At 41.8% G+C, this 26,883-nt stretch overlaps 1 protein-coding gene across 1 annotated transcript in view; it reads left to right on the forward strand.

Annotated features, from left to right (window-relative positions):
* The window catches only part of RANBP3L (RAN binding protein 3 like), a 290,513-nt gene that overhangs the window by 112,555 nt on the left and 151,075 nt on the right, over positions 1-26,883 (forward strand). The gene's annotated exons all lie outside the window — the stretch shown is intronic.

Consider the following 26,883-nt stretch of genomic DNA (forward strand, 5'->3'; position numbering starts at 1 on the left):
GGAGAGGAGGGGAGTCTGAGGCTATCTAATTTACCCTGACTCAAGACTTTTTAGTAGATTATAAAGAACAACACTAGGAAAAAAATGTACTTCCTTCATTTTCAGATTCAGCAAAAAAGGCACTCAATAGATCAAGATGTTGTCTCTTCCTGACCGCAAGAATGTGTCCCCACAGGAGCCGTGGTGTTTTGTGATCTACCAGCAGCAGGCTGAAGTATAATATCTCTTGACTTGGCATTTGGGGAACCTTCACATATTTAAGGGCACTCGTCTCTCCTCTCAGTTATTTCTTCCTTTGGGGATCACAAAACCTTGAGAAATGTCAAGCTTTCTTTTCATATTTTCTTTATTGAATGCAAGATCTCAACTATTTTTTAGCCCTTCTAATGCATTTGGGCTATCATCTAATGTCCATTACACTGGCAAGCCAACTTTTCTAAAGGGCACTCTGTGTGTAAGATATTCTCAATCGACTAGGAGTTACTTACATATTTTGTATTCATTTAAAATAACTTAGAAGTTGACCGTGCAAGCTGTGGAATCAGACAACGTAAGTCCAAACTGTAAACTCAACTACTTAGCCAGCTGTTATACCCTCTTAAAATTCGAATGTGCTGTCAGCCCACTTCCTTATTTATTTATCTTTGGCAGTTCTGTTTGTGTTATTACCTTCCTGTCTACAAGCAGGACTTATAGACAAGTCCTTTGAAATTTAAGAATTTTCAAACGTTAGTGAATTTACACAATTGGTCTCAAGCAACTTTTTGCATTTTATTCTTGCAATAAAATGCTGCACAACCTTGGGCAAGGAACTTCTCCTCAATGACATTTTTTCTTAAAAACAAAACAAAACAAAACAAAACAAAACAACTTTTGAATTGAGAGGTAGCAAACATAAAGGGTATCAATCTTCATTGCACAGCTTGGTGAGTTGTTGTATACACCCATGTGATCGCATTAATTATTGTTACGTTTTGTTCTTGGAAAAACAAACAAACATTTAAACCTCAACTGGCTGGGGCTCAATATGCAAAGCACACAAAGAAAGTGTGACTGTAAGTCACATCTAGAATACTTAAGTATAAATGAGAGTGAATATTCAGATACTAACAAAATTCCCTGTGACAAATTTTGTTTGTATGAGCGATAGTGTTACACTAATTTTATGCGATGTTAACCATGTGATCTGGCGACTGAGTGTACTACAAACTTGAAGTAGCTCTCTTCATATTTGTCTGTGTTGTACTGCTCAAATATGTGATCTACAGTCCTAAGTACTACTACAAAGCCATTGTCGCATCAAATGACTCAACAGCTCATCTTACAATGAAAAAAAATATAAAGGATTGCCTTAAGTCCTCCCCTCCAAACAGCCACTTAATCAGTGGGACTTAGACAATGGTGAAGATCTGGATTTCACAGAATAATGTGAAAATATTCAGGCTGATCTTCTCATTGTTTAGGCAATGAAGGAGGGTGAGAAAATAAAAATTAGCTTGGATGGTAAGATTCTGTCTTTCAACTGACTAGAATAAAAAACACAGATAAAGCTAGCTGCAGAGTTAATAGAAAACAATATTTCCTCCAAGCACATGCTTCAAAGCGTCACAATAACTCCTTTCTTTGAGTGACCACTGCTTTCTTACTTACTAACTTTACTGTGTGAACTAAAACTGGTTAAGAATAGTTTTATTACTCTTGACCAGAGGATTTAAGTCACTTTGACATAGAGGAGTAGTCTTGGTTTCCAACCCAGGAGCAGAGCTTGAGATAAGAGGGTTTAGATCCAGCATTTCACATCCATCTTAACTTTGTAGTTGCCAAGGAAACAAGACCCCGCTTTCACTTTGCAGCCCACACTTGATGTTGACTTCTTTGAGTCTACTGCCATACTACTTCGGTTAAATTTTACTTACTTCTACCTTTTCCCCAAACCCTAGAATAAACCTATCTTTTCCTTTGTTTGGTGAGATATCCCATGATTCTCTGGTGTGTGGTTTCCCTCTTTTGAGTGGACCAATAAATCTGCTTTAGTTGGCCTACCTGTTTGCCCTTGGAATGCACAAGCTAATCACGCTAGGACAGTAGGTTTTATTATTCCTGTTTTTCCAGGTGAGGGAGGTGAGGGTCAGGGAGATTAAATAAAATATATACGGGGTCATGGATAAGTGGTCGCAGAATTACAGAATTCAGACCAAGATCTGAATGAAGTGTGATGAAGTCCAGTCATTTCCCACCATACCACGCTGCCCTCTACGTTTGCTTAACGCCCCCACCTGCTGTGAAGCCACATAACCCACTTATGCCACTTTTCTCTTCCCCATCATAGCTAGTATGCGATTCTGATACACACCTCTGTTCCTCAAAGTATGGCTTCAGTTGTATAGTGTTCCTCTTTGCAGGAAACTGAATGACCATCCAATACTTAGTTTCAAGTTCCTTACTTTCTCCGCCACACCTATCAGCAAATATTTCTTTTTTTTTTAATATATGAAATTTATTGTCAAATTGGTTTCCATACAACACCCAGTGCTCATCCCAACAGGTGCCCTCCTCAATGCCCATCGCCCACCCTCCTCTCCCTCCCACCCCCCATCAGCCCTCAGTTTATTCTCAGTTTTTAAGAGTCTCTTATGCTTTGGCTCTCTCCCACTCTAACCTCTTTTTTTTTTTCCTTCCCCTCCTCCATGGGTTCCTGTTAAGTTTCTCAGGATCCACATAAGAGTGAAAACATATGGTATCTGTCTTTCTCTGTAGGACTTATTTCACTTAGCATGACACTCTCCAGTTTCATCCACGTTGCTACAAAAGGCCATATTTCATTCTTTCTCATTGTCCTGTAGTACTCCATTGTGTATATAAACCACAATTTCTTTATCCATTCATCAGTGGATGGACATTTCGGCTCTTTCCATAATTTGGCTAATGTTGAGAGTGCTGCTATAAACTCTGTTGGTGGGAATGCAAACTGGTGCAGCCGCTCTGGGAAACAGTGTGGAGGTTCCTCAAAAAATTAAAAATAGACCTACCCTACGACCCAGCAGTAGCACTGCTAGGAATTTACCCAAGGGATACAGGAGTACTGATGCATAGGGGCACTTGTACCCCAAGGTTTAAATCAGCAAATATTTCTAACGACACACTCTGAGTTTTCACACTTGCATGCCTGCCTGTCCTTGTGCCATTCCCTGACCTTGGAATTCCTTGCCCCCAATTCTCTGCCTGTACAAATCTTTTTAAAAAATGGTATCAAGGCTTTTAGTGCAAACATAAGAATCCACACTAGTTTATTTTAGCAGACAAATAATTTATAAAGACTATTAGGCACTTCACAGAAACTTCGGAAGGACCAGCACACCTGACTTGAAGCCTACTCTACAGGGATGGTTCAGGGTAGCCTCCCTGCCACCACAGGACACAAGGAACAGAATTTCCATCTCTGACATTAAGGAGTGCTAGACCCTCTCTTGCTGCTGTTTCATAAGCTGGGTGTCTGCCAACACCCTCATCGGGACTAGCGAGGTTGGTGCCTTATTTACATCATGAGCCTCCAATTACATGGCTGGATTTTCTAACCATTGTCCATGTATGCTTGCTTTCTCAAACATCAACCATCCAGGAGGGTTGTGGTCCGTTGTGGACACACACTACTGAATGATGCAATTACTCTGGGCTCTTCAGGGTTGAGTGACCTGCCAAGACCAAAGCCCTTGTACAAAATACCTCATGAAGAATGCTGGGCACAACCAAGGGGATCTGCCAAACCCTACAGTGGTCTCCTGCATCTTGGACCCCCAGATTGCATCCATGCCTGAGTGGAGGAATCTCTTTCCTGGCCCCTTTCCTTGTCCCATAAGATGGGCTCCTGATGCGTAGGACCAGCTTTCATATGAGTGGTCTTTTGCTTGTTTTATGCTTGAGGTTTTGGTTTTGAAAATAGGCCCAGTGTCTTAGGCCATTGGGTATAACTTCAATGGATTTGATGGATATGACAAATAAAAGGAATGATGAATATTATGTAACAGCTGGCAGACTCCGAATGGTTTTTGCTGTGATTCTGGAAAGAATGAGGAAGGGATGACATGAAAAGGTGAGATTTGAATGGAGCCATCCTAACTTTCCTTTGGACATCAATTTTCCAGCAGGAGGTTAAAGCAGGATGACATGGAGGCCAATGCAGTACTTCTTCCCCAGGCTCCTGCCTCTAGCACGGTACTGAAGAAATTCTCAGGCTTCAGACATTCTTGCATGTTTCTGGCAAGACATCCCTTCTTCCCTATCCACCAACACCCATCTCAGTGGCATTATCTTCCTTGAGACCCTCTGGATTGACCTTCCTCCATGTAATTCAGTTACCACTAAACACCCAAGACTGCCTGGTCATTCCTCGTCTCCCAGATTCTCATTTCTGAAAAATCTGAATATCTTAAGTGACTCCATCTCTCATCCTTTTTCCAGAAATCAAAACTCTTCCTCTGTGCCCCTGGAACTCAGTGTATACAGACAGGAAACTCTTCTTCCTCATGTCCTTTTCCCTTTCATTTCTAACTGGCTCTTCCCTAAGGACACTGCTCCCACTGTAGTCACTCATAGAGGTAGCTGGTTTCTCTCCTACATCTCTGGCACTGCTGGGCCTGGCATAGGATCGATGTCCTCTTTGCTTATTGCTGCTCCCAAGCCATTGTCCCATCCTTTTCCAAAAAAAATGAGCAGCACTGAAATTCTTAATATTGGACTCTATATCATTTGCCACCTTCCTTTTGACAACCACTAATGACTCCAGTGTCACTTCCCTTCATTCTTGGCTCACTGTCACTTTCTCCGACACCATGTCTACTCTGTTCTTGGTGATTTCAGTATCCACATAGGTGGATCTCCAATATACTGGCCTTTCAGCTCCTTTACCTCCTCCCCTCCAAGTATCTCATACTCCATCCTACCTCAGCCGTCCACTTGCATGGTCATGGCACATGACCCTGTCCTTACCAAGAATCTTATCCCCTCTGCAATCTTAATTTTAAGCATCCCAATATTTGAGCACCACTTTTTATTTTATTTTATTTTCATCTAACTATGTCTTCCTTCTCTATCCCATTTCCTTGCCTCCTTTCCATGAGTATCCATAAGCCCTAATTTTGCACTTTTAATTCCCCTGATATTTATTTATACTTCCCCTGATATTTAAAATGGCTTTATCATGGGGCGCCTGGGTGGCGCAGTCGGTTGAGCGTCCGACTTCAGCCAGGTCACGATCTCGCGGTCCGTGGGTTTGAGCCCCGCATCGGGCTCTGGGCTGATGGCTCAGAGCCTGGAGCCTGTTTCCGATTCTGTGTCTCCCTCTCTCTCTGCCCCTCCCCCGTTCATGCTCTGTCTCTCTCTGTCCCAAAAATAAATAAAAAACGTTGAAAAAAAAAGAAAATAAAATGGCTTTATCATATATGCATGTATTCCTAAACAGCATGTTGCTTACTTATTTTTCTTGAATTTTATATAAATGATATCATACTGCATGTAGTGATTTGGAGTTTGCAATGTATTTACTATTCTATGCATAAAATGTCTCCATATTGTGTGCAATGGCTATGGTGTAGTCTTACTACTGTATAATATTCTGTGGTGTGAATATACCAAAATGTATTCATTCATTCTTCCCAGCTTTTTGATGTCATTATTTCTGCTGCTATAAATAGCTTGTACATATCTTCTGGCACATATTTGCAAGAGTTTTTGTAGGAGCAGAATCGATGGGTTCAACTTTACATGATGCTATGTTTTTTTCTAATGTAATTGTATATCACTTCCTATTATTCCTCTAGGTCCTGATTTTAAAAACTTTTTGCATTGCTAGGACCTGTAACAATTGAGCATACTATCTTCTTACTTCCTTCAGTCTCTACTTATCCAGGCCATAGTCTGTGGTCTGTCATAATGTTCATTCCTTTATATGTACCTTAGTTCCTTTGCCTCCGCTTTCTTTGTCATGCTCATCTGGCAAAACCCTGGCTCTGACCACAGCCAAACCTCTGTACGTGTACCCCTGCACGCGAATATGGTTGCAGACAACACAGCTGAGCTGGTTGTTCTTGCTTTACGTTCATACCACTCATCTCAGCCTGTCAGTCATACTGTACTTCCCTGGCCTATTAACTCTCCCATGCTTCTGTTTCATACCTTCTCTTCTCTCCTCAAACCTCTATTATCTCTTGCTGCCTCCTCTCTCTCGGCAGATAACCTTCTTCACTGAGAAAATAGAAGCAATCAGAAAGGACCCGCCATTGGCTCTCACTTCTGCAAAGCTCATCTGTGCTCATTGTATTATCCATTGCTAGGTAACAAATCACTCTGAAACTTAGTGGCTAAAACAATGACATTTGTGATTTCATAGTGGGTCAGAAACCGGGCACAGTTTTGCTGGGTCCTCTGGCTGTAAATCTTCTAGTACCCTCCTTTCAAGTGCTAGTATACCTTGATCAGTAAATAAATGGGCCAGTTATACCCTGGCCCTCAATGACAAGTACTTATATTACTAATAACGAGCTGGATGAGAAAGGCCACACACACCTTCCTCTTCCCATAGAACACACACTAGGCAAAATAAATTTTGTACTATTAGTAAATTGTAAAACTCTCCAACATTAAACCATTTTTTTCCCTTAAATTACCTTTATGGTATTAGAATAACTAGCAGACATCTGGAAAAAAGAAGATGGAATTCTTGGCTCACCTAAGACCAAAATAATTCACAGATGGATCAATGATTTAACTGTAAAGAAAATAAAATACCAGGAAAAAAAAGAAAATAATTTTTCTTATTATCTCACAATAAGAAGGAAAGATCTTGAATGGAGTGCAAAATCCAGAAGTCATATAAAAAAAGATGGGGAAATTTGATTCTATAATAATAAAAATGTCTACAGGGTGAGAAAAATAAAATGAAACGACAAATTACAAACTAGGAAAATATCTTCAACTTATATCATAGACAAAGGATATATTATATATATATGTGTGTGTGTGTGTATACATAATTTATACTTTAAAAAATGTTTATTTTTCAAAGAGGGAAAGAGCAAGAGCACAAATGGGGGAGGGGCAAAGAGAGAAGGAGACAGAGGATCCAAAGTGGGCTCCACGCTGACAGCAGCAAGCCTAATGTGGGTCTTGAACTCACAAATCATGCGATCATGAACTGAGCTGAAGTTGGACTCTCAGCCAGCTGAGCCACCCAGGAGCCCCTATAATTTATACTTTTAAAGCACTTGATAAATCCGTAAGTAAAAGATCAATAACTTAGTAACAGAATAGGCTTAATAACAAAAGATTCTCAAATTCACTCAATTTGAGAAATGCAAATTATAGCTACAATGAATACACATACATTGTGTTAGATACCATGCTTTGCACAGATTATATACAAACATGTATTTATATATTATATATATTTGACTCTTTTACTCTCTTCTCAACAATCCTATGAACTAGGTACTATTATTATTCTCATACTGTAGATAAAGAAACTGAGGCTCAGCAGTTTGGCCAAAGACAGCTAGAAAGTGGCAAAACCACGGTGCTTCTGGCTTATTTGCATGTGCAGAAAGTGACACAAGTGCCAGGAGAGTCACTGCAGAGCATGGCACGAGACAGTCACTGGGTAAGTGTTGGCTCAATAAGTAAAGAATAGCAAAGACTGGAAACAACCTACCTGCCCCAATAGGAAACTGATTAAATAAACAGGGTACAGTTAAAAGAATGAAACACTAAGCTCACTGATAGGGAATAATCTCCAAAATTGATAACTAAGTGAGAAAAACAAGATACAGAAAAGTATGGATGACAGGCATATCAACTACGTAATATAAGGGATAGATTTGTAAATGTGTGATATATGTCTGGAGATATTCACAAGAAATCATTAAGAAGGTTTGCCTCCAGAGAGAACTAGGTGGCTGGCTGATAGAGGAGAAATGAAGAATACTTTTTATTATATTCCACCTCCTACTACCTTTTTTTGTTTTCATGTGTGCATCTGTTACCTATTTAAATGAATGAAAAAAATTAAAAGTGAGGTCGTGACAATTTTAAAAGAAATAAAATAGTCTATAAGCAACAGTATAGAAAAATATACTATTACCAAGTGAGCTGTTACTTACTGAGTATATTTAAAAGAACAGGAAGGAGTGGTTTTATGTGCAAAAAATAGACATGGTCCAGGGATGTTAATATAGCGTAGAAGCCAGATATTCTGGATTCATCTCTTGCTTTTGACTTTGGCTGCTGGTGCTGGAGGCAAGTGAATTAAGCCAGTCATATCTGGATAATAGTACTTAATGATCAACCTTACCTATGCATTGTGAAAACCACTTACTTGATGTTGGTGAAACACTTTGAAGGTGCAACATTCCAGGGTGCAAGGCAGAGCCTGTTCAGACCTGTGTGTTGTCATGGGAACTGAGACTCCATCCAGAGTCAAGTCTTTGAGGAGACTTCCAATCACTATTTAGTTAAACAAATGTTTCTAAGGTGCCAGTGCTTCCAAATGTTTCTTAAATGTGTGTGCCCAGAGAATCAGACTATTTCAGTTGAGTTTTTGTATTCCTGTATTACATTCCTACAATACCGCCACTAGTCCACTAAGTACATTTTGAATATGATGATTTCAGGAAAATGAGTTCTTTTCAGAGAAGGGAAGTACAGCTTAAGACACATCGTGGTGTACAATTCAATAAGGAAATTGCAAAGCCTTTAGAAAACTAAAACGAGTTAGGGGCTAATAATGTTTTTTAACAATGTATATTAATTAATTGAGAAAAATATAACATCCACAAGGAGAAATGTATAGTCTAGGGGAAAAATAACTAATAGGAATGAGAATGTTGGTAGACAATTCCCCATGGGTCTCTCTCACTTTTCCACACCTTGAAAGCAATGCATCAACTGTCGTTTTGTCTGGAGTATGTTTTCAGGATGTTTGCATAGTTAACACCCTTGGAAGACAGAGATAGTGTTTTCCTCCAGAGCAAAGGCAAGTTTGCCAACTGTGCTTTATCAAAGATTGAAGTTCTTCAAATTCCAAGTTCCTCTCTGTTAGTGCAATACAGTATCACCTAGCTCTCTTCACATCATCCGTGGTAACTGGGGCTTGGTGAGCTCTTGCCAGTATGCTGATACTTTGGTTACTGCTGTCACTGTGAGTAATAAACTATCCTTTGTCTTTGAACCCGGAGTTTCATATCTACCAGCATCCATAAAACTGTGGCCAAATGACTTCTTAGCTTGCAAGTGGAGTAATATCTCAAACTCTTCGCAGTTCTTGAAAAAGAAGTGTTCTCTAGATCACTGCTATACAACAGAAATGCAATGTAAGTCACTCATGTGAGCCACATACATAATTTTAAATTTTACAGAAAGCACATTAAAAAGCTAGAAATAATCCCAATCAAAATTGCACCGACATTCTTCTCAAAGCTAGAACAAACAATCCTAAAATGTGTATGGAACCACAAAAGGCCCTGAAGAGCCAAAGAAATCCTGAAAAAGAGAACCAAAGTGGGAGGCATCATAATCCCAGACTTTAGCCTCTACTATAAAGCTGTAATCATCAAGACAGTATGGTATTGCCACAAAAACAGACACATAGACCATGGAATAGAATAGAGAACCCAGAATTGAACCCACAAATGTATGGCCAACTCATCTTTGACAAAGCAGGAAAGAGTATCCGATGGAAAAAAGACAGCCTCTTTAGCAAGTGGTGCTGGGAGAACTGGACAGCAACATGCAGAAGAATGAAAATAGACCACTTTCTTACACCATACACAAAAATAAACTCAAAATGGATGAAAGACCTAAATGTGAGACAGGAAACCATCAAAACCCTTGAGGAGAAAACAGGCAACAACCTCTTTGACCTCAGCTAAAGTAATGTCTTGCTCGACACGTCTCTAAAGACAGGGAATTAAAAGCAAAAATGAACAATTGGGACTGCATCAAGATAAAAAGCTTCTGCAATGCAAAAGAAACAATCAACAAAACTAGAAGGCAACAGACAGAATGCGAAAAGATATTTGCAAATGACATATCGGATAAAGGGCTAGTATCCAAAATCTGTAAAGAACTTACTAAACTCCACACCCAAAAAACAAATAATCCAGTGAAGAAATCTGCAGAAGACATGAATAGACACTTTTCCAAAGAAGACATGAAAAAATGCTCAACGTCACTCATCATCAGAGAAATACAAATCAAAACTACACTGAGATATCACCTCACACTGGTCGGAATGGCTAAAATTAACTCAGGAAGCAACAGATGCTGGAGAGGATGTGGAGAAATGGGAACCCTCTTGCAGTGTTGGTGGGAATGCAAACTGGTGCAGCCACTCTGGAAAACAGTGTGGAGGTTCCTTAAAAACAAAACAAAACAAAACAAAACAAAACAAAACAAAACCCCAAAAACAGAACTACCCTACGACCCAGCAATAGTCCTCCTAGGAATTTATCCAAGGGATACAGGAGTGCTGATTTATCATAAGGGCACATGTATCTCAATGTTTATAGCAGCACTTTCAACAGTAGCCAAATTATGGAAGGAGCCTAAATGTCCATCAACTTATGAATGGATAAAGATGTGGTTTAAATATACAATGGAATACTACTTGGCAATGAGAAAGAATGAAATCCTGCCATTTGCAGCAACATGGGTGGAACTGGAGGGTATTATGCTAAGTGAAATAAGTCAGTCAGAGAAAGACAGATATCATATGTTTTCACTCATATGTAGAACTTGAAAAACTTAACAGAAGACCATGGGGGAAGGGAAGGAGAAAAAAATAGATACAAACAGAGAGGGAGGGAGGCAAACCATAAGAGACTCTTAAAATCTTTTTTTTTCAATATATGAAATTTATTGTCAAATTGGTTTCCGTACAACACCCAGTGCTCATCCCAAAAGGTGCCCTCCTCAATACCCATCACCCACCCTACCCTCCCTCCCACCTCCCATCAACCCTCAGTTTGTTCTCAGTTTTTAAGAGTCTCTTATGCTTTGGCTCTCTCCCACTCTAACCTCTTTTTTTTTTTTTCCTTCCCCTCCCCCATGGGTTTCTGTTAACTTTCTCAGGATCCACATAAGAGTGAAAACATATGGTATCTGTCTTTCTCTGTATGGCTTATTTCACTTAGCATCACACTCTCCAGTTCGATTCACGTTGCTACAAAAGGCCATATTTCGTTCTTTCTCATTGCCACGTAGTACTCCATTGTGTATAAAAACCACAATTTCTTTATCCATTCATCAGTTGATGGACATTTAGGCTCTTTCCATAATTTGGCTATTGTTGAGAGTGCTGCTATAAACATTGGGGTACAAGTGCCCCTATGCATCAGTACTCCTGTATCCCTTGGGTAAATTCCTAGCAGTGCTATTGCTGGGTCATAGGGTAGGTCTATTTTTAATTTTCTGAGGAACCTCCACACTGCTTTCCAGAGGGGCTGCACCAATTTGCATTCCCACCAACAGTGCAAGAGGGTTCCTATTTCTCCACATCCTCTCTAGCATCTATGGTCTCCTGATTTGTTCATTTTGGCCACTCTGACTGGCGTGAGGTGATATCTGAGTGTGGTTTTGATTTGTATTTCCCTGATAAGGAGCGACGTTGAGCATCTTTTCATGTGCCTGTTGGCCATCTGGATGTCTTCTTTAGAGAAGTGTCTGTTCATGTTTTCTGCCCATTTCTTCATTGGGTTATTTGTTTTTTGGGTGTGGAGTTTGGTGAGCTCTTTATAGATTTTGGATACTAGCCCTTTGTCCGATATGTCTTAAAATCTTAAAAACAGAGAACAAACTGAGGGTTGATGGGGGGGGTGTGGGGGAGAGGGGGAAATGGGTGATGGGCATTGAGGAGGCACTTGTTGGGATGAGCACTGGGTGTTGTATGTAAGCGACAAACCACGGGAATCTACCCCCAAAACCAAGAGCACACTGTACACACTGTATGTTAGTCAATTTGACAACAAATTATATTTAAAAAAAAAAACTAGAAACAGGTAAAATTAATTTTAATAATATATTTTATTTAACTCAATATATCTGAAATATCTCAACATGTCATCAATATAAAGTTATTAATAAGACATTTACATTCTATCTTTACTACAAAGTCTTTCAGATCTGGAGTGTTTTTAATACAGTATATCTTAATTTTTACTAGCAACATTTCAAATGCTCATAGTTATTTAGTGGCTTTCATTTTGGAAATGAAACTCTAGACTGTAAAATATGGCAAAATGAAAGTAAAAGTTTTCAAGACTGAACTAGATTTTTCTTTAAACAAATTAAATCCAGGGTGTGAGTAATCACTTACTGGACCTGTCACTCCAGGGACTCTGAACCATGTCCTGCATGTTCCAAAATTTAAGTCTGACAAATCTGTCAGAAAATCCTTCATGTGTTATTTAATCCTCCTGTGCCCTTTAAGCTACATTCAGGACGGTTGATTCTTCTGCAGCTGCATGTAATAAGATAGGAAGTTAGGATAAGAGTCACTAAAGACAAAGTTGCTACCAATCAAGCCATACCTTGTCCTCTTGTTTCCAGAAACTGAAATTTAAATGCGTCTTCATTTTTTCCTTAATTTTCTCCTTGGAGAAGTTTGTCTAGCTAGAGGAAGGGGAAAATCCCTAACCTCAGCCTGTATCATTTTACCATTGGAATAGGAGATGGGCACTTACACAATGTTGACGAAGGAAAAATGAGTAACTTTAGACAGACCCACTTTGCCTCAATTTGCTCATCTGCCCTGCCCAGTTCACAGGGTTGCCATGTGATCGCATGGAATAATAGCACCAATGAGGTGTTGGCAAAGGAAGAGAGAGTGCCTGAGACATAAGCCGCGTTGATGATGAATATAATGATCTGTCCCTTGCTATAAATTTTTACTCTAAACAGCGTTCTTCAGACCTCAGAATCTTGCATGGGTTTGATTATGGTGAAATAAAGCAGATAACTGCCAAAACTTTTGATCATTTGGGGCTAAGGAGATTTAACCCAAATAATACTGAGGTTTAAAAACAAGAAATATGAGTTTACAAGAACATGCACACTGTTCTTCATACAGCCTCAAACCCTCCATATATGGGAAACTGTAGAAGTTAAATGACTTTATTTTAATGCTCTAACCTCACAAAATCCAATGTTTGAGAAAAGGACTCGAATACAAGTATTACAAGATTTCATCTAAAGTATATATGACAGAATCCTTTTTGGAACAAGGAGAAGACATTTTAGTTCACTAAATCAATCAACCGACCTCTCTGGAAGAGTCCTGTAACATTGGCAGTGGATGAGTTAAAAAATGACATAAAATGGCCCAGTGTGGTCAGGCATCCAAGGGAATATTGTCCATCCTCAGATCCCAGACCCTAGACAACCCAGGAGAGGCATTCTGAATCCCAATGTGAGCACAGGGGAGGATTCACCTGCACGTAGATTTTCTGTCAACTGATGACCTGTTGTTACTCATGTCATTCTGTTCCATTACGTGAAGCTGACATTTGGTCTGAGAACTTTACAGAGGTTCTGTGGCTCCTTCATAATGCTATTTAAGAACTGCTACCAAGATGCCTCACTGGCATTGTGCCCTTCTCTTTTGTATGCCTCCTCTTTTATCCAGCACCCTGACTTCCCAACCCTCTCCCCAAGGGTCTCCTCATTTCTTCTATTGCTGTGTTTCCCAGTAACACCACACTTTGGGTTTCATACCTCGACTTTGGCCAGATCCTTCCCTGGTTTGGGACCTCACCCATGTTGACACCTGGTTCCTTCCAGACTCTGCTTTCCCTACTTAAAATTTGTTTAGTTGCTACATCTTTGGGTAATAGGCATCTCACCCTGCATCACTGCCCAGTTGGGTACTCTTTTAGGCAGCCATTAACTTTGCTGGCAGTCATTTGTTCCTTGTATTAGACAATTGTTTACTCTCTTTTCCCCTTCCTATTCTCTCTTCTCTCCCTCCATTTAAATGACAGTGAGCTATACTAAAAAGTCTATGGAATTTGGAGTTAACAAAAACTCCAGATTGGATTCCCAGTGTAGGATTCCAAGGTGCCACCTTGCTATGCAACCTTGGCAATACTTATATCTAAGCTTGGCTCTTCATCTACAAATTTGGGATGATAACAATCAGTACGTAATTATCTTATGATGATAAAAAGACGTGTGAAGGCCAGTGTGCAAGAACCGACATAAACTGACACATGGGCATGGCATGTTTGAAGGACAATGAGTTGAGTTCTAAAATCAACTGACTTCTTGTTGGCCTGGCTCTTTCTGCATGAATTGGATTTTTTTTTTTTAACACAGGTATATATCTTGTAACTCCTGCTATATTACACTACATCTTTGACATGGAACACTTTATCTTTTGTATTCCTTTCAGTAGTGCCTTGGCCATAACAATTAGGTATTTCTTGGCTTGGGTGAAACAGAGAGCTCCTGCTCAAATCATGGTACATAAACTACCCAAAAGAGGGTTTTCAAATATTGGGAACCCTTGTAGGTTTTTGACCGGGAAATCATATCACAAAAGAAAGTTGTGGGAAAGCGTGATACCCAGTGTAACAGAACTGCTTGGAAGCAGGGAGGCTAGTGGTCGGAACATTTGACAGATATGAGACTCTATGTCCTGTTGTCTGTGAGGTGTTGAACAAATTGGCTAGCTTTGAAGCTTTAGTTTCCTTGTAAGCACACTAAGGATAATGATAATATTTTCCCCACAGCATTGATAGGAGAATGTATTCGAGAATCCATGACACTGGATTATCACATGTCTGACATGTAGGACCTACTCAGCACACATTAACTATGATGATTTTGATGTTTCCTTTAAACATCTTCCAAAGCCATTCTCAACCAGAGTGATCCTATTTAAAATGCTGATCAGGTCATGTCATTCTGCTGCTCAGAGCCCTCCAATAGCCCCTTCCGTTCAGTGTGAAAGTCATGATCCTTGCAGAGACCTACCCAAATGCACTATTTCCTTTCTCAGCTCTATTTCCCAACCCCCACCCCTGAGCATGTAAAGCCTCTTTCAAAACATTTAATTTACTTATTTGGTATGTTTATTGTCTATCATTTGTCTCTCCTTACTAGACTGTAAGCTCCATGAGACAGGTCTATTCTGTTCACTGCTATGCCGATGCTCTAGAACAGTGCCTGGCCAGTGGAGGTGCCATTTGTTAAAGCAAGCAAGCAGGAAGGAAAGGAAAGGAAAGGAAAGGAAAGGAAAGGAAAGGAAAGGAAAGGAGGACAGAAAGAAGAAAAGAAAAGAAAAGAGAAAAGAAAAGAAAAGAGAAAAGAAAAGAAAAAAGAAAAGAGGGAATGAATTTCCCACAGTCAAGTCTCTTCTAAGTTCCTATATTACTTTGATGGCTATTCTCTTATACTAGTTCTTACAGTCTAAATTATGCTCTATACTATTTTGGGATTTGCCTTGGTTCCTTAACCAGAGTATAAGCTTCCTGATTGGGAATGGGGTCTTTTCATTTTGCATTACCCCCAAAGCCTGGCACACAGTCATTAGTGCTCTTACCTAGGGAGAATACCTCTGAAATTCTGGACAATGTTCTCTGTCTTTCCCCCACTCCTGTCTCCCTTTTCTTTACTAATATCAAACTTTACTGCTAAAAATTAATTTGTTAAGATTTAGCCTTTAAATTTCAAAAGCAAAATGAATCTAATAAACACCACTTAGTAAAATCCCTTAATAAGGGTCAGCTTTACTTTCTGAACATAATCCTCACAGTTTCTTCTCAGGAGAAACAAAGCCCATGTTCCCACCCCCTCTGTAATGGCGTGGTCAATATCAGCGTGACGTGGATGTGGTGGCAGAAGGCGCAGTGGACTCTGTCTCCACCTGCTTTTGCTTCCCTCGTGTGACCACATCATACAGTAATGACAATCTGCTGCTTCACCTTCTCCTTCCTCTGGGCCTCCTTGATGCCACCTCCCATCATAAAACACTGTGGCTTGAGGGCAAAATCAAAGGAAGTAGAAAAGAGCCATTTAGGAAAAGAAGCAGACAAAAATACAATCCTCCCGCTCTCTCTTTTATTACACGGGGAATTACAAAAATGTGCTTCACTGGCCATTTCTCGTTTTTGAGTGCTAAACTTCATCAGCTTTTAGCCCAACTCGTGATCCCAGTAACTGATGTCTATTAAAATTCGGGCTTGTGTAAATCTAAGGAAGAAATTCCTGAGCTTGAGATCCCCACACAGATAGCATGAATAAGCCCTCAGTCAGCGCCTGGGGCCTTGAATAAAGGAGAGAAGCCCCGCCCCCAGACTCTGACTTAGGCACAACGGGAAGCCCTGGGGGCCTCCGGGAAGGCGCCTGAGCCCATGACAGTTGTTCAGCTGCTGCACGTCTTTATTTCTCCACCTGAAGCCCTGTGACTTTTACTTGATGTTTCTTTTTGAAACTCTTGGGTTCCCTCAGGACCCCAAATGGCACAGGGAGGTCTGCGTGTTTCTCATGGCCCCTCAAGGGTATGCTGCCCTCTGTGACAGGCTCAGGGACCCACATTTGGAGCAACATCTATTTCCCAGGCTGCTGGGCAGACAGACTGGCCAGAGGACTGCAGGCTTCAAAGGCCCGGATGAGCCCCTGTGGCAGGTCAGCCCCTGGAAATGCCTCTGATGTGCACAGACACCTGGACAAACACAAAGGATGCAGGGGGGCTCTTTAGCGCTGCTACACATTTCCCGCAGCAAAACTTGTTAGAACTACCTTCTCATGGCTCACAACATAGAGAGGCTTTTGTGTTGCTGGGGGCTGGGGAAGACGGTGCGTGTTGGATTAGAAGCTTCTTGGAGTGAGGTCTTTCATCTTTCGCCATTGAGCCAGCCAGTGCATCTGGCCCTTGCTGTGTCCAGTGGGGGTTGGCACCTCAGTGGTCCGGTGCCCAGTCACCGCTAAGTCTGCCTGTGGTGGGAGATTCTCAGCCAAATAGTCATTGACTGATCTTCCACAGAGTGTGTATGTATAGCTTTTCAGGACTGGGCTCAGCGCCTGATCCCGTAGGGACACAACAAATATTTGTTGAACGAACAAATGAGATACTGAATGAAACCCTGGAACAAAGCTATATTTTTAGGAGCTGAACCATTTGTCTTAGTTTGGATTACTAACCCCTGCCCCCTGACCTCCCAAGAAGCAGACTCTGAAACATGGGTGTAAGTGGGAATAGTTCATCTGGGAAGTGATTCCGGAAACACCAATAAGAAAATAAGGAAGTGGGGCAGGTGAAGGAAAGCAGCCGACAGGGGGTGTCTCGTTTAGCAAATTACCTCTGTGGGCAACGGGGTATAATCCTGCTGGGGAGTGCAGGGAGCCAGGGAGGGACACCTGCCTCCGAGGGACCTCACCCAGAGAGTGAAGGAGCCCAGGTGCGTAGGTATTATCCATCAGCTTTATCAGGTATTGACAAAGCACGGCTCTCAGGAGCATCGTTAATTCCAGCCTGCAATGTGCCCGGGGCCACAGAAAACCTTCTAGTGAAGGTGTGCACTACACTTGTAAGTCAGATTGGCCAGTGCACAGATGGTAGGGGGCATTTGCGGTGTCTACGATACCCTTCCACCCTACTCCAGTTTCCTTTCCCTTTATTTCCTCTGTACAAGTAGCTGTCAGGGGACCCTGAGGGTCACTGGCTCCTGCAGCCCTAAAGACAATAGTAAGTTCCAGAGACTACAGCTACCAGGACAAGTCACCTCCACGGTCTCGTTACCATCAGTGGGGTGGCTAATATGCATGTGCGTTTCAGCAAAGCACAGGCTAATCTTCCTGCAGTGCGTTTGGTTTGTGATGCTCTTGTGCTCATTTCCAAATCTCAATATCTGTGTCTTAGTTCTCATAGGATTGAAGAAACAATGCTTGTGCTTAAAATTTAAGGGGTTGGGGAGTTCAAAAAACAGCAGTGTTATAATCCAGAGGGATTAAACATATTTAATAGCATTACATCATTTCTCCCCAAACCTGACATTTTGGACCCATGGGAAACCTTAAATATTACTTAAATGAGCTTATTTTATTGACAATGAGACCAATGAGCAGAGAGGTGAAATGATATGTCCAAGGTCACATGGCTGATTATAGGCAGGACAAGGTGACGGCCTCCTAGCCCCTGTCCCTATCCCCTTGCCACACTCCTGTTCACACTAACCATCCCCAGGGTGTTACTCTTCACAAAATCTCTGAAAAGTAGTTGTCATAGTGTAGTCAAATTCTATACACTACAAACTTTACTCCCCAAAAGTAATTTCTTTGATTTTTAAAAAAAATAACTGATCTCATCTTGGTCCTGGGACGTCATTCCCACTCAGTAGCAGGAAATTAAACACACATGCACAGACACGAACTAAAGTTTCAATGTAGAATAACTGAGCTGCCTAGGGATTGACTCACGAGGCCAATAGTTTTACTTTGTCAACAGCACAAGATGAATTACAATTCTCATGTTCATGAGGAGACTCCTTCACTGGCCTCTGGTACAGCAGGGCAGCCCTGGGCATCTAAATGCTGGCAGCATTTAATCGGAGTGTCTTCCATCCCCATGGATGTTCCAGGTATCTCTTCTGGTTATAACATTGGAGATCTCTTTAGGAGACAATTATAGCTTTTGAGACAGTATCATGCTAAATGATCATCACCCTGTGACACATCTAAAAAAATAAGTCGATCAGTTTGGGCCAAGTAGAGAGCTGGCTGTGCAAGAAATAGGAGCCAGGGGAAGAGCCAAGGTGTTGGGGGAGGCGGGGAAGAGAGAGCAAAAGGAGGTGTGGAGAGGATGCTCAAAGCATGAGAGACTTCCAAGAAGGGCAGGCATGGCCAGGGCTGAGCAGCAACCCAGTGTGAGGGCCCTGGGAGCTTGGGGAGAGGAGTTTCAAGTAGGATGGTGTCTAAAGGCACGTAGCAGAACCACCTGCTATGCTGTGATAACTGTTGTGTGTGTGGGGTGATGCTTGGACGGGCAAAGTGAATATTGAGGCTGGTGCTGACCATCTTCAGAGCCAAGGGATGGCCTTCTAATCCTGTCTGCACTCGCATGGGAGCCAGAACCCCATCTCCTGACCCCTGTCCAAAGCTCATAGTGCCAGGCACAGACGGCATTGCCCATCAGTGCCCAAGGGCCAAGGGGTAAGTTTCAGGGCCTGTGCAATCCTCTCTGAGCTGTGATTTCCTTTGATTCTGTTGTTCTTGTTCTATCCGAGTGGGACTTCTGTTCCCATTCTGAAGGCCACTGTTAAGTCCTATTCACGCTCAATGGCTCATTTAGTTCAGTGGGGGTTTGGGTTTTTAGAAGGTTTCCTCTTTTAAATTCTCTTTTTTTCTTTTCCCCTTTTTTTAAAAGGGGTCATAAAGAGCTTTAAGATGCCATGCATGAAAAGCTCTGGATAAATGCAGCTTGTACTGGATTGTAAAATACTGTATTGTTCCAAGCTTAATTCCTTGTGTGAGACTGGAATCGGTAATTTCCTCGTCCTAAGAGCAGCAGGCTGCAGACTGTGGGGATGGGCGCCCCTGGGGGCCGCGAGGGAGAACCACAAATCTCCCGGAGAAATTCTCCTTTTGGTCCAGACTTGCTTTTCCTGACTTTTGCATTAAGGTAATTGAACATTTTTATGAAAAAAACAAAAACAAAAACAAAAACAAAACACAGCTCTGCTCTCTGAAGTGGCAGTTTAGGGGCTGGATCGGCTGCTATCTAGGGTCACACCAAGTTCTAAACCACAGAAACAACCTCCTCCCAACCTTCCTCCTCTGCAAACTCTCCCTGTCTGGTTTATGATCATGTTTGCACGTGTGGGGAGTCCCGCATCTCTGAGTTATGAAGACTGTTGGCCCTGGCCTTGATGTCCAGGTTAAGAGGCTGCCCAGTTGCAGATGAGCAGGGCTAACTTCCCCCACATCTGCCATGCTTACCCCTGCCTCCTTGTCACCGCCTCACTTGGTCCTTGCCTGGAGTCCTCTTCCCAGCTTCCTCTCTGCCTAGATTGTGCCTCTGTGCTTTCAAGCTACCCTCCTCCATAAAACTCTTCTTCCGACTCTACTGGGCTCCCTCTTCTCTGATCTCTGTTGTAATCATAATGATTGCACATTTTAATCCCTTTTGGGCTTCCATTTGGTGCCAAGGTTAGATGGTCAGCTGCTTGAAGGTCATGCCTTTCCCACAGTTTGTATCTGTCATATGTGCTATGGTATGTGTCCAGTGTGAAGCAAGAACTTATTGAATTCCCACTGTTTTTTTCTTTTTTATTAATTGGTTTGTTGTTTGATTGATTGATTGATTGTGGCTCAGACACCTCCTAATCAGATGTTAAGTGTTTTGCTCAGTTGACCCCAGATGTCAGCAAAGGTCTCTGTCGGGCTTTCGTATCCACACAGGCTGACTCACCCCCACTTCTCAGGAGCAAGACTCAGCCTCTGCTCCAGTTTCCAGGAAAAAAAAAAATCCACTCATGCCAAATGTCCTGTGAGTCTTGGTAGACTTTCACTAAGCATTTGGGGATGGTAGGAGGGCTATTTTGGCAGACTTCTGCATTTCACCATCTCCTTGTGTCCATGATACAGAATGACCAGAGAGTCCCTGTGCATGAGTGTGTGCACCAACAGCTGCTATAGAGCTAAAATGTCTACTGGTGACTCCACTATGGAAGATGTCTAGAAGGACAAGAAAAAACTAAAATTTACTGGGAAGATGAAAAGAGACATCATGGATAACGTCTAAGTTTATTGATTCATTTTTTGAGGGAGAGAAAGAGACAGAGTAAGAAGGGGAGGGGCAGAGAGAGAGGGAGACAGAGAATGCCAAGCAGGCTCCACACTGTCAGCACGGAGCCCAATGCAGGGTTTGAACTCATGAACCGTGGGATCATGACCTAAGCCGAAACTAAGAGTCGAGTTGGACACTTAAGCAACTGAGCCACCCAGGTGCTCTGAGACAGCATGGATAACTTCTTTTTTTTTTTTTTAATTTTTATTTATTTTTGAGAGAGAGAGACAGAACGAGAGCAAGGGAGGGGCAGAGAGAGAGAGGGAGACACAGAATCTGAAGCAGGCTCCAGGCCCTGAGCCGTCAGCACAGACCCCGATGTGGGGCTTGAACTCACAAGCAGTGAGATCATGACCTGAGCAGAATTTGGATGCTCAGCTGACTGAGCCACCCAGGTGTCCCTGCATGGATAACTTCTAATCAGCATACAGGGGATTTTAGCATCTCGACCTCCCATTAGAAGCAGCAAGAATTTCTTCCCCTGGCCCTTGCGTAGCTGCTTATAGAACATCACTTGCGACTTGAGGGTGTCTCGTTTAGGGTCACGCTTTCCACCTCAAGTGATATATTAACGTGTTTCTTCAAAACAAATCCCATGCTTTCTCCAAGAATAATCCCAGGAATTCTCTTTACCCTCCTTATTCTCACAGTATCCATACTCAGAACGGTTGAGTTTGTCATCTCTGGATCCGATTATTAAAAGCGTCCATTGGAGAAAGCAGCCACTAGCTCAGGGTCAAAGAGGGTTCAGATCTCTCCTGCCCCCAGCTTTAGCACCATGGGATACCAAGAGTGAGGTCTGGGCCCTCTGGAGGTCTGGGCATGAAAAAGTAAACAGACACAGAGCTCCCGCCGGCCTCCCCATCAGGAGCTGTTCACGCGGGGTGTCGCTGGCCAGGGGCTGCTGCTCTGTCCCAGCTTCCGGCAGCTTGATTCAACTCCTTTCCAGGCCTTCTTCCTGCCTCATGGAAATAGCAGCTTTATAGTCATGTAATTTTGGCACCGCAGAGATTTCATGTTAAGAAAAAATAGAATTGGTGCTGGGTCATTGCTATTGAAACTACCACACCGGTTTACACTTGCTCTGAAAAAGCCCTCCTCTCAACTCCCGCTCCCAGGCTCCCCTCTCTTGTGTAGCCTTTTGTGCGGCTCCTTTGGTTTTTCTGCTCTTCAGATGTGCACACAGTTTAAATAACATTCCTTCCTGAATTTGTCCCTTCATTTCCCCAGCTTCTGTGCTTGGGGGCTCTCCAGCTCCCATCCTTTTTCTTTCTTGCTAATGTTCCCTTCTCCATCCTTTGTTGACAGGCCAATTTATTCAGCACTAGCCTCCCCCTTCCTCTCCTCACTGTTTTCCATTCCTCGCACTTCTCTTGACAAACACTCCCCAAATAGTGTGTGTGTGTGTGTGTGTGTGTGTGTGTGCCTGGGATCTAGGAAAATAAAATCTATTCTGTCCCCATATCCCTGAAGAGGTGGGGGGAAGTATCTCTTCCTCCCCTACAAATTCTACTAAATCTCCAATGTGGCCAGCCAGGAGACAGGCTCAATCCTACGCATAGGTTAAGGGCCGTGTGACTTGCACGGTGCCAGGAAGGCCACTGCAGCAGCCACTTCCGGTTGCCTGCCCACCGGCCATTTCTCCCTTTCTCCTTAATAACAGTACCTGGACTTTGTTTGGCATGTGCCTCCTGCTCAGCCATGTGCTCCAGTGGAGGTTGGGCTCTAGTCTCATTTCCCACCTGCGAATCACGATTGGTCTAACGGATCTTGAGAGTTCCGCTTGTCTGTGATTGGTGTAGGCATGGGCATGTGAAACAAATCTATCCAATGAGAATGAAGAAGCAAGCTGGGGCGGGGGCTTCTGGGAAAGATCATCCTCTATCTTTAAAAGATAACACGGAGAAATGAGAGTCCTGAATGCCGTAAGTTGTCTGGAAGATGTGATGTTGAGGGCTGCTGCAGCAATCTTGAAAACATGAGCGGACAAGCCCCAGGGAGAAGCCATTCTGCTGAGAATAGCAGAAAAGAAATATGAAAAACAGTTGAGTCCTTGACACTCTTGTGCTGCTGAAGCTGTCTTCACTATGGACTTCTTGTTTCTGAGATAATAAACCCCCTCCCTTTTAAGCCATTTGTTTTTAGTATTTGCTGTTCCTGGCAACTTAAAGTATTTTTAAAAACCTAGCTTTTCTGACCCCAAATGGTTCCTGTCTATGTATACCATCTCTTCCCTGCTTTGTTTGTGTGTGATACACAGATCATCATAATAACAATGGCAAGTAATTTCATATGCTTTGTTCATGTGCCAGGCACTGTTCTGAATGTTTGAAATAAAGTAATTCGTTAAACCCTTACAAGAGCCTATAAGATAAGCACTCTTATTATTCTCATTATACAGGTAAAGAAACTGAAGCATAGAAAGACTGAGAAAATTGCCAAAGATCCCACAGCTAGTAAGAGGCAGTGGTGGGGTTGAATCTGGACTAGAGGCTGGTACCAATAACTCCATCGGCTTCCAGGAGTTGAATGGACTGGCAGTTCTGGCCCCGGTTCTCCTGGGAGGGGGCACATCTAAGTGTCTCTTCTCCAAGGTGAGGAAGCCCATGATAGTTTGGTTAGAGTCAAGATTGGAGGCTGCCTCATCGCTCTACCCTTGAAGGTGGTGACGCCAGTGCCGATAAGGTGTCTGGGAAATGTGATCCAGAGGCCACCATTATTATGCATACTTCAGTGCTGTCACCAGGATGAGCTGAACTGGACATTGGACAGCCTAAAGGCTAGCCCAGAGCCAGAGCTGGGCAGCCTTCTCACTTTCCCCTGGGCCTCAAGCTCAGATTCTTTCAAGTCCCCTCTGTAACTTGGGGACCCCCAGCTCTTTACCCCACTCAGTGGCCCCACTCTATAGGACATGGAGATTTGTTATTGAAGGGCTTGTAAAACCCTCCTGGTCCCATCTCCTCCCACCTTCTCTTTATCACTCAGGATCCAGTTAGGAGGCAGGAGTTACACCAACTATTTTAGAAGAGATAATTTAATATAAATAATTGTTATCTAGGCTTGAAGAATTGAAAAGGCAAAAAGAGAACATGAAGATATCACAGAGCAGCAACTGCAGGAGGCAGCTACTGTCCTTCTGACTGTGGATCAAAGGAAGAGGTTGGAATTACTAAAACTTAGAAACTTAGAGGAGGGAAGGGGCGCCTGGGTGGCTGAATCAGATGAGCTTCCAACTCTTGATTTTGGCTTAGATCATGATCTCAGGGTCGCGGGTTTGAGCCCTATGTTGGATCAAGCCCTATGTTGGGCTCTGTGCTGAGTGCAGAGCCTGCTTAAGATGCTCTCTCTCTGCTCCCTGCCCCCCACCCACAGCTCACTTGCTCTCTCTCTCTCTTAAAAAAAAAAAAGAAAGAAACCTAGAGGAGGGGGCGTTGCTCTGCAGCAAATGATGAAGCAGGGAAGTATCTCTAGGGTGCTGAGACAGGACCTTGAGGCCCATTGAAACCAAAAAGCAAATAGGAATGAGTGAATCTGAATCCGTTCTGCCTCCTCCAGCATTGCAGTTGGCCTCCAGTGCTCTCTGTGGTGGAATCCAGCCCTGAGCCAGATGACAAAGCAGCACACAGAGTGTAGAAGGGAAGTTTGAGCCCGAAAGACAATAGCTAATTCTCTTTCTCTCTCTCTGTCCATAAGTGTGGTGAACAGCTCAAGGGAGTGCAAGGCAGACATTCATCAATGGGAATTCAGTACAGTAAGGAATCTTTAATTTCACCTGCATCCCATTTGCATTGGATGTACAAGATATAAGTGAGGGGGCAGCCACATGAAAAAGATAACACTCGAGAAAAGTCAGTGCAAGAGGCTTAAAAGCCACATAGTAGAAGACGCTGGTAGATGGTTTGGTGTAGGAAAATTTACTGTGTACTGATGAGGAGACATTTTCAAATTTTAGGTAAAACAAAGGAAAGAATTAGATAATTAAGAGTTTTGATACCTTATTAATGTCACAGTGTTAATAGTGTCCTAAAGATCTCTTCTCTCTGAAAAAAAAAAAAAAAGTTGTCCTCACCTCTTGGATCTCTGAGGAGCCCCCAGCTCTGCTTATGGGGGAGGAGTGATGTGTTCCTGGCTTAATGAACACTTATTAAGGACTTCCTATATGCCAGACTCTTTTGAGTACTTTTGCCACTTACCATCTGTGTAACTCTGGTCCAATTATGTTACTTCTTGTAAGCCCCAGGACCTAGATCTATGAAATGAAAGTAATGCTATTTCATAGAGCTAGGAGGATTAGGAAAATACTGGAAAGCTCTTAGCCTGGTGTTTTTCATACATCGTTTCTCATTGTTTGTTTATGTACTTTACCCTTATATATACACTTTAGAATCAGCTTGTCCATATTTATAAAATATTCTGGTGGTTTAATCTTAAAAAATTGATTAATATGACAGCATTCTTTCTGATTAAAAAACAAACAAACAAACCTCAACAAAATAGGAACAGAAAAGAACTTCTTCAACCTGATAAAGGGCATCTGTGAAAAACCCTCAGCTAGTATCAGACTTAATGGTGAAAGATTGAAGGCTTTTTCCCTTAGATCAGGAACAAGACAAGGATATTTGCTCTTGCTACTTCTATTCAACGTTGTACTGGGCAATTAGGCAAGAAAATGAAATAAAAAGCATTTAGATAAGAAAAAAAAGAAGAAAATAATCTTTATTTCCAGTTGGCATGATCTTACATGTAGAAAATCCTAAGGAACTTATTTAAAAATTTATTAGAACTAATAAACAATTTCAGTGAGATTATAGGATATAAGATTAATAAGCAAAATCAATTGTATTTGTATATACTTTCTGATACAATAGCATCAAAAAGAATAAAATATTTAGGACTAAATTTAACAATAGAAATGCAAGATTTGTATACTAAAAATTACAAGATGTTTTGGAAACAAAATTTTAAAAATCTGAATAAAGTATATCTCATGTTCATGGACTGAGAGACTTAATGTTGTCAAAAATGACAACACTCTCCAAACTCATCTACAGATTTAACACAATGTCTATCAAACTCCCAGCTGATTTCTTTTTTTTTTTTAATTTTTTTTTTCAACGTTTATTTATTTTTGGGACAGAGAGAGACAGAGCATGAACGGGGGAGGGGCAGAGAGAGAGGGAGACACAGAATCGGAAACAGGCTCCAGGCTCTGAGCCATCAGCCCAGAGCCTGACGCGGGGCTCGAACTCACGGACCGTCAGATTGTGACCTGGCTGAAGTCGGACGCTTAACCGACTGCGCCACCCAGGCGCCCCCCAGCTGATTTCTTTATAGGAATTGACAAAAGGATCCTAAAATTCATATGGAAATGCAAGAAACTCAGAACAGCCAAAACAACTTTGAGAAAGAATAAATGTGGAGAACCATCACTACCTGATATCAAGACTTATTATGTAGTTACAGTTACCAAGACAAGGAGATAAAGATAGATACATAGTTTGATGGAATAAACTAGAGAAATCACCATATATAGTTCTACATATAGAGAGAGAACTGATTTTTAATGAAGGGCAAAGGCAATCTAGGAGCAAAAGGAAAGCCTTGTCAACAAATGGTGCTGAAACACATAGATCCCCTTAAGCAAAACAAAAACAAAACACAAAGTAAAAACTTAGATAGATAAATAATTAACAAAAATTAACTCAACATGGATCATGTACCTACATGTAAAATGAAAACTAGAACATGTCTAAAGGAAAGCATAGGAGAAAAATCTTTGTGACTTTGGATTTCATAGATATAGATTGCATAATTGATATTAATAAATGAAACTTTATCAAATTAAGAGTTTCTGCTCTTTGACATAAGAGGACAGAAAGACAAGTCCCAGCCTTGTGAGAAAAATATTTACAAATCACATATCTGATATTGGATTTGCATCCAGAATATATAAAAAAACCTCAGAACTCAAATATAAGAAAACAAACAACCCAATTTAAAAATGGGCAAAAGCTTTCAATAGACATTTCACCAGAGAAGATGTACAAATGCCG

The sequence above is a fragment of the Felis catus genome, chromosome A1 (assembly GCF_018350175.1).
Source record: "Felis catus isolate Fca126 chromosome A1, F.catus_Fca126_mat1.0, whole genome shotgun sequence".
In the NCBI taxonomy this organism is placed as follows: Eukaryota; Metazoa; Chordata; class Mammalia; order Carnivora; family Felidae; genus Felis; species Felis catus.